Raw genomic sequence first — 18,322 nt, 5'->3', positions numbered from 1 at the left:
AGCTGGGAGCTTAAAAGTATCTATCCAACAATCTAAGGGTCTAACGTTTGTGGAGCTCTTTGCATGGAGGTTGCAATGTACCTTTTCCTCGGTGATCTCATCTAATACTAATCACAATCCTGTGTGTTTTCCGTGTATTTGTCTCATCCCCATGGAGGAACTGATGTTGAGGGGTTTAAATTCAAACCGACTGTGAGGGAATCTGAATTTGAACCCAGGGCTACGATCTCCAACCCGTGCCCTCCGCTACAACCTGCAGCCTTTTGTCAAGGGGATAGGAGCATATAGGTATTTAGCATAATAATGAGTTGTATTAATAATTATTAAAAACCAATGGCAGAATTTCAGTTGGAGAAGATGAAGTTCTGGAGATGGATAGTGGTGATGGTTGCACAACAGTATGTATGTGCTTAATGCCACTGAACTGTTCACTTAAAAATGGTTAAAATGGTAAATTTTATGTTATGTATATGTTACCAGAATTTTAAAACATTCATTAATAACAGTAGTTAATGTTATATATTAGTAGCTGTCTTTTTAAAGCACTTATGAAGGTGTTAATCATTTAATTTTCACAACCACCAGTTGAGGTAGGTACTATTCTTATTCCCATTTAACAAAGAATTTCGGGAACTCCCTGACGGTCCAGTGGTTAGGACTCTGCGCTTTCATGGGTTCCATCCCTGGTTGGGGGAACTAGGATCCCACAAGCTGTGCGGTGCGGCCAAACAATAAAATAAAATAAAATAATTTAATCACTTGGTCTGTCCTTCCTCCCTCCCTCCTCCACAACAACTCCAGTATAGGCTATGATCTGCATCTAACTAATCCTTGTTTGACCAGCATTTTAAAGTGTGATGGAGTGGAAAGACCATGGTCTTTGAAACTGACCGACCTGGAGCAGATATGGGCTCTGCTGCTTTACCAGCTGAATGTTCTTGGGCAAGATACTTAATCTCTCTGAGCTTCAATTTTTTCATTTATGCAATAAAGATAATAATAGTACCCAATGGGCAAATAAGTGTAAAATGCTTAGCATAATGCCAATACATAGTAAGCACTTGAAAACGATGGCCGTTCTTACTATTTGCACATAGTAGAGTGTTCAGAAAATAATAAGTAAATGGATCGATGTGTCTTGAGAGTACCTGAAATAGCTCCTGGCCCTCCTGGGCACGTTAGAGGGAGGATATTCAGTCCCAATCAGTTTAGCCCAATCAGTCCAGGAATGACAGGACTGGATAAGCTTCTTTGAGTCCAACTCCATCATTTTACAGAGGAAGCCAAAGCCCAGGAAAGGGAGTAGTTTTGTGCGAGGTCACCCTTTGTGTCAGTCAGCCAGGAAGTTACCCTGAGAAGGAGTCTGGGGTGGTGAAAGCCCCGCCCCTGGAGCCAGGCCTGGGTGGTGATGTGAGCTTCACATTAGCCAGCCTGGGGCCTCTCCCAGAAAACAGGTTGTCATCAAGTCCCTTCCAGCCTTGGGTTTGTTCTGAGAGGTGCTCACCTCTGCCCTTTTTCTGCAGGAGCAGCCAAGAGGATCATGAAACTGGGAAATCAGCTGTTTATCCTAGCTTCTAGGGTGGGGAGTGAGGGGAGAGAGGCAAGGGGAGGGGCTCTGGGCACCTAGCCCTAGCAACACCTTTGGTTAATATTTATTCTTTCTCCTTCCTTGGTCTGGAAACCAAGGGGAATTCAAGCAGCACCATGTGAAGCAAGATCCCAGGGGCTCTGAGAAGCTTGTTCCAGTGAGAGGTGACTCAGCACAGACCTCAGAACCACAGGGAGTGTCCTGCAGTCTGGATTCTGCGTAGGCCTGTGCGCACTATGTGGGCCACCGTGGCTGTTACTGTAGGTCTCCTGAGGGGAGGTTTTGTCTCCTAGGAGCCCGAGGATGTCCTGGCCACCCCCCAGCTAAAAAGTGGGTGGTAGGACCAGGGTCCTCGTTGTGGTTTCATCTCTAAATAATGTACTTTCCCTTGAAGAAGCCCTTCATGTTTTGTCTGGATACAGCAGCCCTCCTTCTCTGCAGGCTCTTGTCGGTGCCATCTCCAGACTGGGATTTCTAGAACAGATGTCATCAGGGCACTCCCAAAAGATGCCTCACTGCTTGTAAATTGAGCTGTCATCCTTAGCACAATGTGGTCCTGACCAAAATTTCTGCCTCATCACAACCCCCACTCCTTCCTCCCACCAGGTACCCTGTACTATAGCTCAGGGTTTTGCAGCATGAACTGTCCTCAGAAGCATCGGGGACACTTGTTTTTAAAAATGCAGATTCCTAGGCCTACCAGATCCATTGCTCCCGGGGCCTGGGAACCTGCTTTTTAATGATACTGAGGCTGATTCTTGTGCAGACTGCCATTTAAAAACTACTGCTCTGCCAAACCAGATTGTTATTTCATGACTATCTGGGCCCTCGGTGCCCTTTCTCATGCTGTTCCTCTTCCTAGAATACCCTTCCTATCCTTCCCAGGCTGGTGCACTCTGCTCCTTCTTTAAGGTTTATCTCATGTTAGCTCTTTTGTGCTCCTTCACCCCAAATCTAGGTTCCTTTCTTTGTGTTCACACAACCCCACTGCACTTTCTACCTACCTCTGCCCTAGAATTTTCATATTGTCAGGGTTGGTTCCTCTGCTTGTTTGTGAACTCCATAAAGACCATAGATAATTCGTTTTTAAATTCCAGAGACCTAGCAAAGTACCTGGCAGACAGAAAGCATGTTTGCTGAATGAATGAATGAGTGAATGAATGGAGACCAGTCTAAGTCAGAAAGGTAGATTTAACCCATTTTGTAACTGACAAGAGTCAGGATTAATCGTGCAGGTTTCCTGCTTCACAATTTCAGTCTGTTACTTGGTCTAAATATTTAGTCTACTCTTGAGGAAGCTACAGATTTATGTTTTGGCAAGAGCTATTTAGATTAGCCATGAGTTAGGACTTAGAATTACTATTTTTTAAAATCTCAAAATGTGATTCTGTCTTAAGCCAAGGAACTGCTCTCTCCTGATTGCTTTGAGGATAGAACTCACCAGACTTTTTCTCCACCTCAGATCTGTTCCTCAGGATCATCCATCTCATAACTCTTGACCTTTTAACTCTAGCGCCATACCTGCCACCTCAGCCAGGCACACCCTGGACCTTGTCATGACTGCTTCAGCTCAGAAATGCCAACATGCCAGTCTCTGGCCAGAACTTCCTTGCCTTCAGCTTACTCACTTCCTCCACTCCCAGTTCACCTGCTCTCTGACATCATGACTCCCTGATCTCTTTCCTAAGCCCCAACCCACAAGTAGCCTCCTTTCTTCTTCCCCTTCCACAGGGAGGTGCCCCTCCTCCCATCCCAGGCAATCCCTCGCCTGGGCGCTGGACTCCATCCCTCCCGATCCCTCAGCACTGCGTCATGTCGTCACCTCCCTTTCCTCCATCTTCAGTCTCTCCCCTGCTGTTTTCCTACCACACATCAACGCAGTCAAGCTCCTCTCACCTTTTTGGCTACCTTCCTCTAGCTATTAGCCAGTTAAGGTCTGGGACCAATTCTGATTGTGTGGAGGTTTCCCCACACCACCAAGCGATTCTTGGATACCAGCTGGGTGTCCTACAATTCAACTCAGTTCTGACACTATCTACCCAGAGATAGCATCAGATCCCACAGGTTAAGGGCTCAGTCCCACGAGACTGCCCACCCACCTTCAGATGCCAATTGAAAGCCCAGGTTGTGACCTGTGCTTCTGTTCAACTGGCTGTAAGTCAAGAGGTTCCCACGACCCCCTCCTTCCTTGGGTTTGATTAATTTGCTAGAGTGGCTCACAGAACTCAGAGACACATTTTACTTATTAGATCCCCGGTTTATTTTAAAAGGATATAACTCATGGATAGCCAGATAGAAAGAGATGTTCACCAACCTGGAAGTGCTCTAAACCCCATCCTTTTGGGTTTTTATGGAGGCTTCATTGTATAGGCATGATTGATTAAATCATTGGCCATTGGTGATTGATTCAACCTCCAGCCCCTCTCCCATCCCCAGAGCTCAGGGGCGTGGAAAGGTTCCACCCCTCTAGAAACATGGTTGATTTTCCTGGCAGCCAGCCCCATCCTTAGGTGTGGTCCAAGAGACCTCATTAACAGAAGACATCTTTATCACTTTCATCACTTAGGAATTTCCAAGGGCTTTAGACGCTCTGCCAGAAACATATGAAGACCAAATATATATTTCTTATTATAAATCACAGTATCACACCAATCTTTCAAGTTCCCTTCACAGCATAGCTTATCAAGAGTAGGCCTAATTTGCTACCCACTCATTCCCAGCCCAGTTTCTGTCCCCACCATTCCAGTGGTTCTTTCCAAGACCCCAGGTACTCCCAGCCTCCTAACTGTAAAATTCACTGAGCAGTTTTTAGTTGCTATTTTGCCTGCACTTTGTGTGGTATTTGACACGAGGAGCCACTCCTTTCTTCTTGAATCTCTGTTCTTCCTTGGTTTGCAAAGCACTCTACCTACCACCATCTTTATGGGGTCCTTTTCCTATTCTCAGACGTCAGCAGTCCATACCTTTCCTTGTTTAGCCCTTCTAGCTTCTTGTTTTATTCGTTCCCTCTGATATACCTCATATAATCTGAAGCTTGCCACTTGGTATGCAGGACATCTGAACTTTAGTAAAATGAGGGTTGTCATGAAAAGTACAACATAGGCTTGCAAAGGGCTCAGCAAAGTGCCTGCCACAGAGTAGAGACTCCCTAAATGGTAGTACTTTGTATTATTATTGTTAATAATAAAATAATATCTTTATCTCTGCCCTATAGGTTTACATCTCTCTTTATTATTATTATTTTTTTAACTTACCTAATGGGTTTATATTTGATATAGTACTTCTCACCATGGAGATGTTACCAGTTAATATAAAGATTTTTTTAAATAAATTTATTTATTTTATTTATATATTTTTGGCTGTATTGGGTCTCTGTTGCTGCGCACGGGCTTTTTCTAGTTGTGGTGAGAGGGGGCTACTCTTCGTTGCGGTGCGCGGGCTTCTCATTGCGGTGGCTTCTCTCATTGTGGAGCACGGGCTCTAGGCACACGAGCTTCAGTAGTTGTGGCACGCGGGCTCAGTAGTTGTGGCTCGTGGGCTCTAGAGCACAGTCTCAGGAGTTGTGGCGCACGGGCTTAGTTGCTCCGCGGCATGTGGGATCTTCCCGGACCAGGGCTTGAACCCGTGTCCCCTGCATTGGCAGGCGGATTCTTAACCACTGCGCCACCAGGGAGACCCTAAAGATTTTTTTTGTTTTTGTTAAACATTAAATCTCTTCTCCATTTCAATGTCAATATAAAGTATTTTTTTTACATTAAATCTTTTCTCCATTTCAACGTTAGATACATCGAATACATTTTCTAAACGTTTTCCCCAACGAAGAGATAAGTTTTAATTTTTGACCAACTGTATTTAATATCTAGGTACAGTATTAACTTGGGAGATAACAAAACAAAACTCCATTAAAAATATGGAGAAAAGACTCCTCAATGATGCAGGAGGCAGTGATTATAACTTAAACAGTGGCAATTTCCCAGGATTCTGGGCAAGAGTTTTCTTCTTCCTGTTGAGAATTCTGAAACTATGAAATACTACTTATGCAAAGTTCAGCCATCTCACTTCTTTGACCTTCTTTCTAACTAGCAAACGCAAATTACCGACGGCATTTTTCAGTGCGTTCTTTGCGGTGAAGAAAACGTTTTGTTTTCCATTTAACATAGTATATCAATTTGTTCCTATTTATAGGGAAATAACCAAGACTATGAACTACCCTATTTACTGTTTCTTGGGAACTTTCAGTCACCAAAACTCAGTTCTGAACCTCAATAGCACAAAGGTTTTCAGGGCAAGGTTTGATTCAGGAGGCCCTTCAAAGTCACATCTGTCCATTTCTCTTTCGTGCATACACCCCCAAACAAGCACAAATGCCTGTAATGCTGAGAACCACACTGAGCAAGAGAGCGATTGCATCTCCGGCTTCTACTGCTTCAACAACAGGCAGCACCAAAAGCAATGAAAAGAGAACTAGGAACAATTGTGTTGAAACTGAGATCTTGATGTTGAGATCTTGAGGTGACCAGTTCTTAAAGGCAGAAGGTTTCAAAGAAAGCGGTATTTGTTTAATTCTATCAGTTCAGGATGCTGAGGCTAAGAGCTTCCACGTGACAGCACCTTCAAGGAAGCAGCCATTACAGGAATGGCGAGCAGGGCTATTATTGTTTTTTAAACTTTTTATTATGGTGATTTTTGACCGGTCTCCAGAGTAGACAGAATTGCATAAAGGATCTCTGTGTACCATGCCTCAGCCCTAACAACCATTGCCCCATGGCCAGCCCTGCCCCATTCACCCATATTTTCTACAAAAGATACAAACTTTAAAAAATAACCATAATACTATTATCATACTTAAAAAAATATCCAACCTTCTGAGATCAATTTGTAGTGTATCTGATTCCTTTAAGATATTGCCACCTGGATATTCTCCAGGTACTTCAAACTCAGCTTGTTCAAAGCTGAACTCACCACCTTCTCAGAAACCTGTTCCTCCCCCACCAACTCTGTGGGCCCTGTCTTGGTGACGGACACCACTCTTCATCACTCCCTCAGGTCAGGACTTTGGGAGTAGCCTTTTGGCTCCTCATTCTTCCTGACGCCCCATCTAGCCACTCACCTCCTAGAGATCTCTAGTGTCTGTCCCCTACGTCTCCCCTGCCACTGTCTTACATTATCAGGCTCTTATTGGGTTCTTTGCCCCTGGGCATTAGCTTTTTAACTGGTCTCCTCATTGAGTTTTCACCCGCTAATCTTTTTTTTTTTTTTAACATCTTTATTGGAGTATAATTGCTTTACAATGGTGTGTTAGTTTCTGCTTTATAACAAAGTGAATCAGTTATACATATACATATGTTCCCATATCTCTTCCCTCTTGCATCTCCCTCCCTCCCACCCTCCCTATCGCACCCCTCTAGGTGGTCACAAAGCACAGAGCTGATCTCCCTATGCTATCACCCGCTAATCTTTTAATGCTATTGCCATAATTTTTTTGTGGTAAAATCCACATAACATAAAATTTACCATTTTAACCCATACAGTTAAGTGGCATCAAGTATATTCACGTTATTATGAAATCACTACCACCATCCATCTCTAAAACTTTTTCATCTTCCCAAACTGAAACTCTGTACCCATTAATCAGTAATTCTCCATTACCCATATCCCTGGCTCCTTCCTGGTAACCATCATTCTACTTTCTGTCTCTGTAAATTTGACTACTCTAGGTACTTCATACAGTATTTGTCCTTTTGTGGGTGGTTTATTTCACTTAGCACGATAAGGTTCCACGTTGTAACATGTAACAGAATTTTCTTCCTTTTTAAGGCTGAATAACGTTCCGTTGTATATATGTACACCACATTTTGATTATTTATTCATTCGTCACTTGGGTTGCTTTTACCTTTCAGCTATTATGAATAATGTTGCTATAAACATGAGTAGACAAATATCTGAGACCCTGCTTTTAATTCCTTTGGGTACATACCCAGAAGTGGAATTGCTGGACCATATGGTAATTCTATTTTTACTTTTTTGAGGAACTGCCCTGCTGTCTTCCATGGCAGCTGCACCATTTTGCACTCCCACCAGCAATACACAAGTGTTCCAATTTTTCCACGTTCTCACCAACACTTATTATTTTCTATTTTTTTGATTATAGCCATCCTACTGGCTATGAGGTGATACCTTATTGTGGTTTTGGTTTGAATTTCCCTAATGATTAGTGATGTTGACCATCTTTTCATGTGCCTGTTGGCCATTTGTATATCTTCTTTGGAGAGAGATTGATTCAAGTCCTTTGCCCATTTTTGAATCAGATTGTTTTTTGTTGTCCCATTGCATGAGTTGCCCTTTTTCTCTGTTAAGAGTGTACTTTGATGCACAGAAGTTTTCAATTTTGATGTAGTCCACTTTATCTGTTTTTGCTTTTGTTGCCTGTGCTTTTGGTATCATATCCTCCAATAACCTTTTAAATACATACATTTATATCCTTCCACTGTCCGTTTATAATCCTGCTATGGTTCCCTCTTTTAAACTCCTTAATGATCTAGTCTCTGTCCTTCTTCAGTCTCACCTCTTGGCGATAGCTCCACCCAAATATACTTATCAAGTCACTATGAATTACTGCATAGCTCTGAGCATTCACCATTCTTTACACTGGCTGGTTCCACTTTCTCTCTCTCTTCGTTTTTCACTAAACTACCTTTCATTCACCTTTTAAGACTTCTTCAATACCTCCTCCTCTAAGAAGACTTCTTTGAATTTTCCCAGAGTTAGGTGCCTTCCTTGTCTTTCCATTGTTGACTTTTACTGTAACACTTATCAGAATGTGTTTTAAATGTCGGCTCACCTGTGTCCTGTCCCTCCAGGTAGACTGTAAATTCCTTAAGGGCAGGGCCCTATCCCTGTCTTGTCATCTGCATGCTGCTCAAACTTAGTTGAACAATTGTACCGGAATCTCTGCCACTGTTCAGTTGTTTTGACCTTGAGAAAACTAGTTAAACTCCCCGGGTCTCAATTTTCTCATAAAATCGTTAGGATTTATTGAGATTATATTTGGAAGGTGCTTGGTGCTTACTCTGGGCCAGAGTAAAAGCTCAACAAAAAAATGAGCTGTTATTATCATCAACTTGTTGAATTGATATCTCAAGCTCTAGTCAGTTGTATGACTTCGGACAAAATTCTTAAACTCTCAGGGCCTCAGTTTTTTCTTCTGTAAAGTGAAGTGTTTGACCTGGATCCTCTATAGCAGTGGTTCTCAAACTAGGCTGCACATTGCAATCATCTGGGGAGCTTTAAAAATACTGATGTCTAGGTCCCTCTCCCAAATATTCTGATTTAATTGGTGTGAGGTACAGCCGGGCAAGGGTATTTTTAAAAAGCTCCCCTGGTGATTCTAATGTTTAGCCAGAATTAAGAACCACTGATCTAAAGTTTCTTCCAGATATAACACGTTGATATAACAAGTTGAGCTGCCAGGATTCTTTGGAGGTGGGGGTGGGGGGTGGATGGAATGTCTATCAGCGTTTTTCTGCTATCACTCTTTGTTAGTTTAGCAGGAAGCATTATTGAACAGGCTCACTAAGCTGGAATTCCAAGAGTATTTGTGGATTCCTGAGTGTTTATACTTAGCAGCTCCCTCCATCCTGGAGTGACCTGGGGGACCAGAACTCTGAGAAAGAAAAAAATTGGCTTCTCCTTACCCCACTGCTCTAAACCAAGGCCCTGGAGTCTACCTTGGAGTGTTGTACTGTGGAGTCCTAGTCAGGCTGCAGGAGAGGGTGGAGGGAAAGGTCCTTGGTATAAACTTAGTGGGGAAACTTGGGGCCCTGACTAGAAGGGGATGGAGGCTGAGAGTCACAAATATGCATTCCTTTAGGGTGCTTTAACACCATATTCACAGCCATTACTTATATGATTCCCAGAACAACCTTGAGAAATACAAAGCAGGCATTACTGCCCCCATTTTGTAGAAGAGAAAAACAAGTCTCTGAATGGTTGAGGACTTCACAAAAAATTACACGGTTGGGTTAGCAGCAGGACCAGCATGACAGCCCCTGTGTCCTGACTCCCCAAGCTGGTAGTGGAGTTAATGATCAGCTATGCCTACGTGATGAAGCCTCCATAAAAATCCCAAAGGTATGGAGCTCAGGGAGTTTCCAGGTTGGTGAACACATGCAAGTACTAGGAGGGTGATACACCCTGCATTCACTGGGACAGAAGCTTCTGTGCTCGGACCCTCCCAGACCTCACCTTATATATCTCTTCATCTGGCTGTTCATCTGTATCCTTTAATAAATTGGTAAATGTAAGTAAATGTGTCTCTGAGTTCTGTGAGCTACCCTAGCAAATAATTGAATCCAAGGAGGAAGACGTCATGGGAACCTCCAATTTGTAGCCAAGTCAGACAGAAGATGTGGGTATCCTGGTGGCCTACTACTTGTGATTGGCATCTGAATCTTGGTTGTGGGGATGGGGGGGGTGGGGGCAGTCTCGTGGGACTGAGCCCTTAACCTGTGGGATCTGACGCTGTCTCTAGTAGCTGGTGTCAGGATTGAGTTAAATTGTAGAACACCCTGCTGTGTCACAGAGAATTGGTTGGCGTGGGGGAAAACCCCACACCTCTGGTGTCAGAAGTGTTGTGAGTGCGGTAGTGGTGTGAGAGCAATGAAAAACACGGGTGGAAAGACTGAGGTTTTATCTAAAACACCCAGGTAGCTCAGTCTTTCTTGGCTCCTTGGAGTTGGAGCTGTGGTTCTAAAAGGCCCCATCAAATGCTACCGCGAACAACTGAAATAACTCTGCCCAATTCCCCTGTGATCCCTCGCCTCTGAGCATAGCAGTGCTAAATGGGATCATTAGCAAATGCCCTCAGTTCTGCAGTTTGGGGTGTTCAGTACTAGCTTTGAGGCTTGGACACTCAGGGAGGTGTTTAGTTGTAATGGCCCATGTGTCCAGGGACACTCACAAGGGCCTGTAGAGCACTGTTAGTCAAATGCAAATGCTGGGTCACAGACAGGGGTTGGCCCTTGGCCACTGGCTCAAGATGAAATGGAAAAACCAGAACAGGGTAGTGATTTTTTTTTTTTTTAACTAAGCTCAATTTAATTTAAAGCCCTGTCTTTTATTCTGAGATTATGTCTTTCCTACTTTTTTTGGTCTTAAAATTGCCTTTCATAAAATAGTGGTAATGGTAGATGGCAGTTTATTTTAATGTCCTGAATGGCATAGTTAAAATAGCCACCCTATGTGAATTCCTAAAATTGCTTTTGAAATGTTATTGATCCAAGGAATCCTGAGTTTGGTAACACTCACCATTTTGGAGGGCCATGTGATCTCAACTCTTCAGGGGCGTGGGAGGCCACAGAGAGAGCCTCACCTCGAGGGCAGTGGTAAAAATTGAACAGTAAAATAACTATAATGCCTGGAGTTGGACTTTGCCACCTATAAGTTCGCAGAACCACTTTGGTTTTATTTAACAGACATTTATGTCGTGCTTCCTAAATGCCCAGCCCAGTCTCAACTGCTGCACAGACGTGATCTCATTTCATTCTCATCAAGCCTTTGAGGTACATGCTATTATTATCTTCACTTCCATTTTAAGGATGAGGAAACTAAGATGTGAGGGCATTGAGAAACTTGCCCAAGGTCACAGCTAGTTAGCAGCAGAGCCAGAAGTCAAAGCCAGGGAGTTTGGCTCTGGAGTCCATGCTCTTAATCCCTAAACCATGCTGCCTGGTTAGAAGCAATTTCAGACTTTTGTGGCATGTAATGATCTATTTTCAGCCTCTGACTCCATAGACAGAAGCTGCCTGTGGACTAAGCTGCCTGATCTGTATTGAGCAGCTGTCAGTGATCTCTTTTGAGCCCTTTCACAACACCACTGGGAGAATCAGTGGGCAGATGGCTCTTGGACAGAGCCTGGCAAGTAAGCAACGGTGAAAGCAGTGAACTTTGGATAAGGTCAGCAAGTCCTTGTAGCTTGGAACCTGGGTCTGTGCAAAGGCCTTCTGAGAGGTCCCCTAGAGCTTAGACATGTGGTTTTCAAGCACATTTTTTAAAGCAACCAAACGCTTTTTTCAATCATAGACACATGGGCAGTTAATACATACACACATACACCCCGTCTATGTGAAATCCCTTCTTAAAGCAGATACAAGTGGAGGGTGTGTTGAAGCAGAAGTGGGGATCCAGTTGATCTTACTCTGATCCCTTATGCAGTATTGAGTCACTATCTGGGAACTTAGAGCTTTGAGGAGCACAGTTTAAAAACCATTGCTCCAGACCATGGTTTCCTGGAGTATGTCCTACAAAATATTAGTCTTGTAAGATGCTTTGTAGGAAAAAAAAAGTTTCGTGGTCAAATACATTTGGGAAACTCAGGTTGTTTCATCCTTGCTTTGTGATTTACAGTTACTTATTAGCGGGTAAAGAGTCTGAGAAGTCTGGAAGGGGGTGAAACCACTTTTAATCCACAATTTTCCTCTTAAAAAAAATGGATGAATTGAAAAAAAATGGGTGAATTGTTTTATATTTACACAGTGCAATACTATAGAGCAATGAAAATAGATGAACAATTGCTACATATGGATGCATCTTACTACTATACTAATAAGTGAAAGAAGCCAGACACAAAGGCATGTCTACTGTATGAGGTGGGAGGAGACATAGTGCATGGAAGGGGGCATGAGATGAGTTTTGAAGCTTCTGGTTATATTTTATATCTTGATTTGGGTGGTGGTTACATAAGTGTGTTTACTTCGTGAAAATGATTTGTGCATTTTTCTGCATATATATATGTTTATGTTATGCTTCAGGAAAAAAAGGGAAAAGCAAACAGAATACCAACATAGAAGGGACCCAAAAAGAAATGTACATGAATTTAGCTCATTAAAAAAATATATATATATATTTTTTAATACTGCAGTTTTTCTGAATCAGGTTATCTGGTTCAAAGGCAGGCCTCCTGGAAAACTCATAGGATGAAGGGTTTCCCCTGGACCACCACTAGAGAAAAGGTATTATAGTATGCACTGAGCAAGGAGGCCCACATTTATTTGACTCTCTAGTCTGTATCTGTTTCTGGTCTTCATTCCCAATTCCCTGTGTATTAGTTTCCTATTGCTGATGTAACTAATTATCACAAATTTCGTGGCTTAAAGCAACACAAAAGTATTATCTTAATTCTGGAGATCAGAAGTCTGAAACGGGTTTCAGCGGATTAAAATCAAGGTCTTATCCAGCTATGTTCCTACGTTCCTTCTGGAGGCTCTTGGCGAAAATCAGTCTCCTTGCCTTCTTCAGCTTTTAGAGGCTGCAGGTATTCCTTGGCTCATGGTCCGCTTCCGTCTTCATAGCTAGCAATGGCCAGCTAACTCTTTCTCACATCACATCACTGACGCTGACTCTTGTCCTTCCCTCTTCTACATTTATTATTTTTTTAAGATTTATTTATTATTTATTTATCTTATTTATTTTTGGCTGCGTCGGGTCTTAGTTGCACACGCGGGGTCTTTGTTGAGGGATGCTGGATCTTTCGTTGTGGTGCGTGGGCTTCTCTCTAGTTGTGGAATACTGGTTTTCTCTTCTCTAGTTGTGGCACGCAGGCTCCAGGGTGCGTGGACTCTGTATTTGTGGCATGTGGGCTCTGTAATTTGCCGCACATGGGCTTTCTAGTTGAGGCCCGCGAGCTCAGTAGTTGTGGTGCGTGGGCTTAGTTGCCCTGCGGCATGTACTCCCTGTTTAAGGTCAGCTGATTAGCAAACTTAATTCCATCTGCTACCTTAATTCTCCTTTGCTCTATAATTGCGACACCGTCACAGGTTCTGGGGATTAGGCCATTATTCTGTTTACCACACCTGCTAAGGGATTAGATACAGATCCTAGTACTTAACCTATTCTCTCTTCTATTACCATGGGTTTTCTTTCAGATAGTTAGCATCTGACCAAAAAATTAGTTGAAAATAATTGTTTTGGGTTTGCTGAAAGTAAAAGTAATGAACTCAACTATCCATCACTCAAATGAGAGATTTATTTACTTTTAACCCAATAGGACACTTGTTACAAGAGTGCTATAGATGCCAGGTAAGGGAGGACCCCAGTTTGTGGCAGGCTTGGAAAACTGTGTGGGTCTCAGGGACTGCACCCTCTTCCTGCCAATGAAATGTAATCATTGAGGGCTAGTATCTGACATCTGAAGTGGAGCCAAGAAAGGGGATTAAAAGACTGGTGCTCTGAAGGTGAGGTGACATAGTTTGTAATCCCTGATCATACAATTATGAGTCAGTTTCTTTGTTTGGGTCAATTTAATAGTTTCCACAGTATTGAAAAACTGCTGTTCACAGTGGCTCCTTGGACTAGCAAAGAAGGAAGAGACCCAGAAAGTCAGCTGTTGCCCAGGCAGCAGGCAGCAGGAGGTGGCTCAGACTGGCTGCTGCCGTGGCAACATTGATTACTGTCACAGGCAGGCATGTGGTAGGTAGACAGCAATTTCAGAGAACACATGGACCACCTGCATCAGAATTACCTGGAGAGTTAGTTTAAATATGAATTCCCAGGCTGCACAGCCAGAGATTGGGATGAGATCTGGAATCTGCCTTTTTGAAAGGCAACCCTTATTCTTTTTTTTCTTTCAATTTATTTGTTTTTATTTATTTTATTTTTGGCTGTGTTGGGGTCTTTGTTGCTGTGCACGGGCTTTCTCTAGTTGCGTCGAGTAGGGGCTACTCTTCGTTGCGGTGCACGGGCTTCTCATTGCGGTGGCTTCTCTTGCTGCAGAGCACGGGCTCTAGGTGTGCAGGCTTCAGTAGATGTGGTGCGTGGTCTCAGTAGTTATGGTGTACGGTCTCAGTAGTTGTGGCTCATGGGCTCTAGAGCACAAGCTCAGTAGTTGTGGCGCACAGGCTTAGTTGCTCCACGGCATGTGGGATCTTCCCAGACCAGGGCTCGAACCCGTGTCCCCTGCATTGGCAGGCGAATTCGTAACCACTGTGCCACCAGGGAAGCCCAGCCCTTATTCTTGATTGTAGTTTAAGAACCACTGATTGAAGAAAATAATGCATCCCTGTTACAAGTCCGTATACAAACCCTTGTTGTATATCCTTGGATGAGGCCTCACCTCTTTGCTGTGAAAACCAGAGACACTTTCTTGCTTACGAAGGCCCAGTCCTCAAAAGACAAAGTAGATGTGCTGTCCCAGGAATTGATAATGACAAATGCCCAAGTTTTACAAGTGCTAAGAGTTTAAATAGTCCTTTCATGATTTCTGCAAGAATGGAAGTTTTTTTTTTTCCCCAAGGAACATCTAGTAACATCTCACAGAACTAGTCATGTCAAAATATACTTTGGGACTCCCAAAATAAATTTCCCAAATGGGTGAAATGCTGTTCAATATCACTGGGAAGGACTAGGGTGGGACCCAAGCAGGTTTCGATATGAACCCAGGACTGGAGAGGATGGCTAAGATGCAGGACTGAGCCTCTGATATGATGGAGAGATACCATTCTTCCTCTAGGAAGGTGGGACTATAGCGTATACATAAAGAACACCACACAGGCTTCCTGATTTTTCTAAGAATCACTGCTGTCATGAGCCACTGTTGCTGATGAGAATGTGTTCTTATACCTTACATGAGTTAAGAACAAGTGGATTAGTGGATGTGTGAAATTCAAAGTGTTTTATATTTCTCTAATACTACTGCAATACTTGTAACTCAAGGTGTGGGCAAATTCTGATTTGCTAGTTGTAGTGGACACTCTTGACTGCCTACCTAGCATCCACTCCCCACCCCTTCTCCCTGTCAAAAATCCCAGTTTTGCTCAGATATCCTCTCCATCCCCAAAACCCAGGGACAAATCTGATTAACCAGTGTATGATCCTTCCTCGGCAATGAGTATTGGTCCTGGGGGTCTGCATGTGTCCTAATTCATCCCAGTGAGGTTGAAGGGAAGGACTTAGAATCTTTTGTTGACACAAACAAGGATACTTGTAGCCATCTTACAAGCAATGAGGGGAACATGTTTTAGGATGAAGGCAACCCTGAATGTTGCAGGACAGAGAAATGAAACCTGTTCCTTGTGGCAATGTCAGTGACTGAATCGTGTACCCTGGAGTCCACAATACCTCTGGATTTTCTTATTGTTTAAGCCTGTTTTAACTGGGTTTTCTGTTACTTATGGTCAAAAAATCTCCTAATGTCTACAGTTGCTCGTTTGCTTTGTACTCTCTGGTTTATGCATTTTATATGTAACACGTAAAAAAAAAGAAAGAAGATTAGATTGTGGGCTGAGAGAATAATGATCGGTGGGACAAAATTTGTTTATATAAAAGCTGTTGTGAGTTGTGTGCTTCTTCCTGTATTATCACGCCTTTCAGTTCCCACAAGTGTCCACATCCAGAAGACAAATTCATTAAATCAGTTTCTTTTTGTATTTCTTGTCTCAGAATTAATTATATGTGTCTAGCTTCCTTTTAGCACAGAATATTGTTTACTGAGGTTGATGCAGAGTGCTAAGATGGGGACATTCAGTTAGGAAGTGCCTTCATTGAGTAATGGCATAAAGCCTAAACTTACCTAAGCTTATCAAAGAAGTGGCTTTCCCAATAGACGAGTGAACGCTCTTTCTCATTCTGACATTAGTATGCCTTACTTTTTGGTCCTAATATAGATGCTGCTTAACCTGAACACGTGAAATGCTCTATAGGGGGCTGGCAGGTCTGGTCCCACAGTGAAGAGGGGTTCCATCGTTAAGCCCAACAACTTACCACTTAGAGACCAAGATTGGAATGGTTGGTGTTGTAGCAGATCTACCTGGAAACAAATTGTACTGTGGTCTCACTCAGGTTCCTGCTCCAAGAGACTGCTGACGACTTCACAAGGTAGAATGCAGGGATATAAGCCCTGATGTGCTTTTTTTTGGTTTTAAAATAATTTAATCAAACTCAAAGCATTGTAAAAGGCATTAAAATAAAATCCACTCACAATCCTACCACACATTCATTTAGTTATTAATTAATTTATGTAAAAATATATATGGATGGAATCCCCAATGTGCCAAACCCTGGGCTAGGTGCTGTATCCTCTCTCACGGGATGAGACAGACACAGTGGACAAGACTGTCTCTGCTCCTCTGGAGCTTACAGCCTAATGAAAAGGGCAGATATTAAAGACATAATCACACAAATATTTATTTAATTGCAATTGTGGGATGGGAAGGGAAGGGAAGGGAAGGTACGGGCAACATGAAAGAATACTGGGGTAGGGAGATTGGGAAGCCCTCTCTGAGTTACTTTTGAGCTAAGGCCGAAAGGATGAATAGAGTTCAAAACGTAAAAAGAGCTTTTATGGAGGGACGTGGGGACCAGCAACTGAAAAGTGGCAATTTGGAAGGAGCTCAGTGAACATGGAGGAAATGGTCCTATTTATGTATTTGATTTCTTTTTTTTAAGTGTTTTTGAATTTTTTTCCATTTTATTTAAAAAAAATTTGTATCTGTGTAATGAACACTTATTTTTTTTCTTTTCCATTATGGTTTATCTTAGGATATTGAATATAGTTCCCTGTGCTATATAGTAGGACCTTGTTGTTTATCCATTCTATATGTAATTGTTTGCATCTGCTAACCCCAGACTTCCAGCCCACCCTCCCTTGAATTTTTTTTACTGTGGTAGAATATATATAACACAAAATTTGCCATTTTAGCCATTTTTAAGTGTACAACTTAGTGGCATGAGTACATTCACAGTGTTGTGCAACCATCACCACTGCCTGTTTCAACACTTTTTTCATCATCACAAACAGAAATTCTGGACCCATTAAGCAATAACTTCCCATTCCTCCCCACTGCCCCAGTCTCTGGTAACCTCTAATCTACTTTCTGTCTCTATGAGTTTGCCTATTTTAGATACTTCACAAAACTAGTATCATATAATATTTGTCCTTCTGTGTCTGGCTTATTTCACTTGGCATAATGTTTTCAAGGTTTATCCATGTTGTAGCAGTACCAGAACTTCATTTATTTGTATGGCTGAGTAATAGTCCATTGTATGGATGTACCATACTTTGTTTATCCATTCATGTGTTGATGGCCATTTGGGTTGATTCCACCTTTTGGCTACTATGAATGATGCTACTGTGAACATTGGCATATGAATGTCCATTTGAATCCCTGTTTTCAGTTCTTTGGGGAATATACCCAGAAGTAGAATTGCTGGGTCATATGGTAATTCTATGTTTAGCTTTTTGAGGAACCACCACAGAGGCTGCACCATTTTGCTTTCCTACCAGCAGTGCAGGAGGGTTCCAGTTTCTCTACATCCTTGCCAACACTTACCTCCTTTTTTTTTTTCCTTAATGTAGGTATGAAGTAGTATCTCTGTGTATTCGATTCTGACTCTTCTGTCTCCTCAGGAATCCATCTATCCTGAAACTCTGAAGTTTTTCGGGACCACTGATCTGGCATGGGGCTTATAACGACCTGCCTTCATCTTTTACCTAAGTGTCTAATTTCCTAAATAGATATTCAGCAACTCTGGGGTAAAGTGTGGGTTGGGAATCAATTTATTTATTTATTTTTGGCTGCGTTGGGTCTTCGTTGCTGCACGCAGGCTTTCTGTAGTTGCGGCGAGCGGGGGCTACTCTTCATTACAGTGCGCAGGCTTCTCATTGCGGTGGCTTCTCTTGCTGCAGAGCACGGGCTCTAGGTGCACGGGCTTCAGTAGTTGTGGCACATGGGCTCAGTAGTT

General features: G+C 42.7%; 1 pseudogene across 1 annotated transcript in view; it reads right to left on the bottom strand.

Moving 5' to 3' along the window:
* The window catches only part of LOC309635430 (small integral membrane protein 30 pseudogene), a 29,235-nt pseudogene extending 12,913 nt beyond the window's left edge, over positions 1-16,322 (bottom strand). The window contains exons 1-2 of the transcript XR_014249620.1: positions 16,228-16,322; positions 3,030-6,153 (exon numbers count right to left, since the gene is read on the bottom strand). The product of XR_014249620.1 is annotated as a small integral membrane protein 30 pseudogene (transcript). The remainder of the gene's footprint in view (positions 1-3,029; positions 6,154-16,227) is intronic.
* Between the last annotated feature and the right edge of the window lie 2,000 nt (positions 16,323-18,322).

This window comes from Balaenoptera borealis, assembly GCF_965194805.1.
Source record: "Balaenoptera borealis genome assembly, chromosome: 10".
Classification (NCBI taxonomy): domain Eukaryota; kingdom Metazoa; phylum Chordata; class Mammalia; order Artiodactyla; family Balaenopteridae; genus Balaenoptera; species Balaenoptera borealis.
This window is presented reverse-complemented; position numbering and strand designations above follow the sequence as displayed.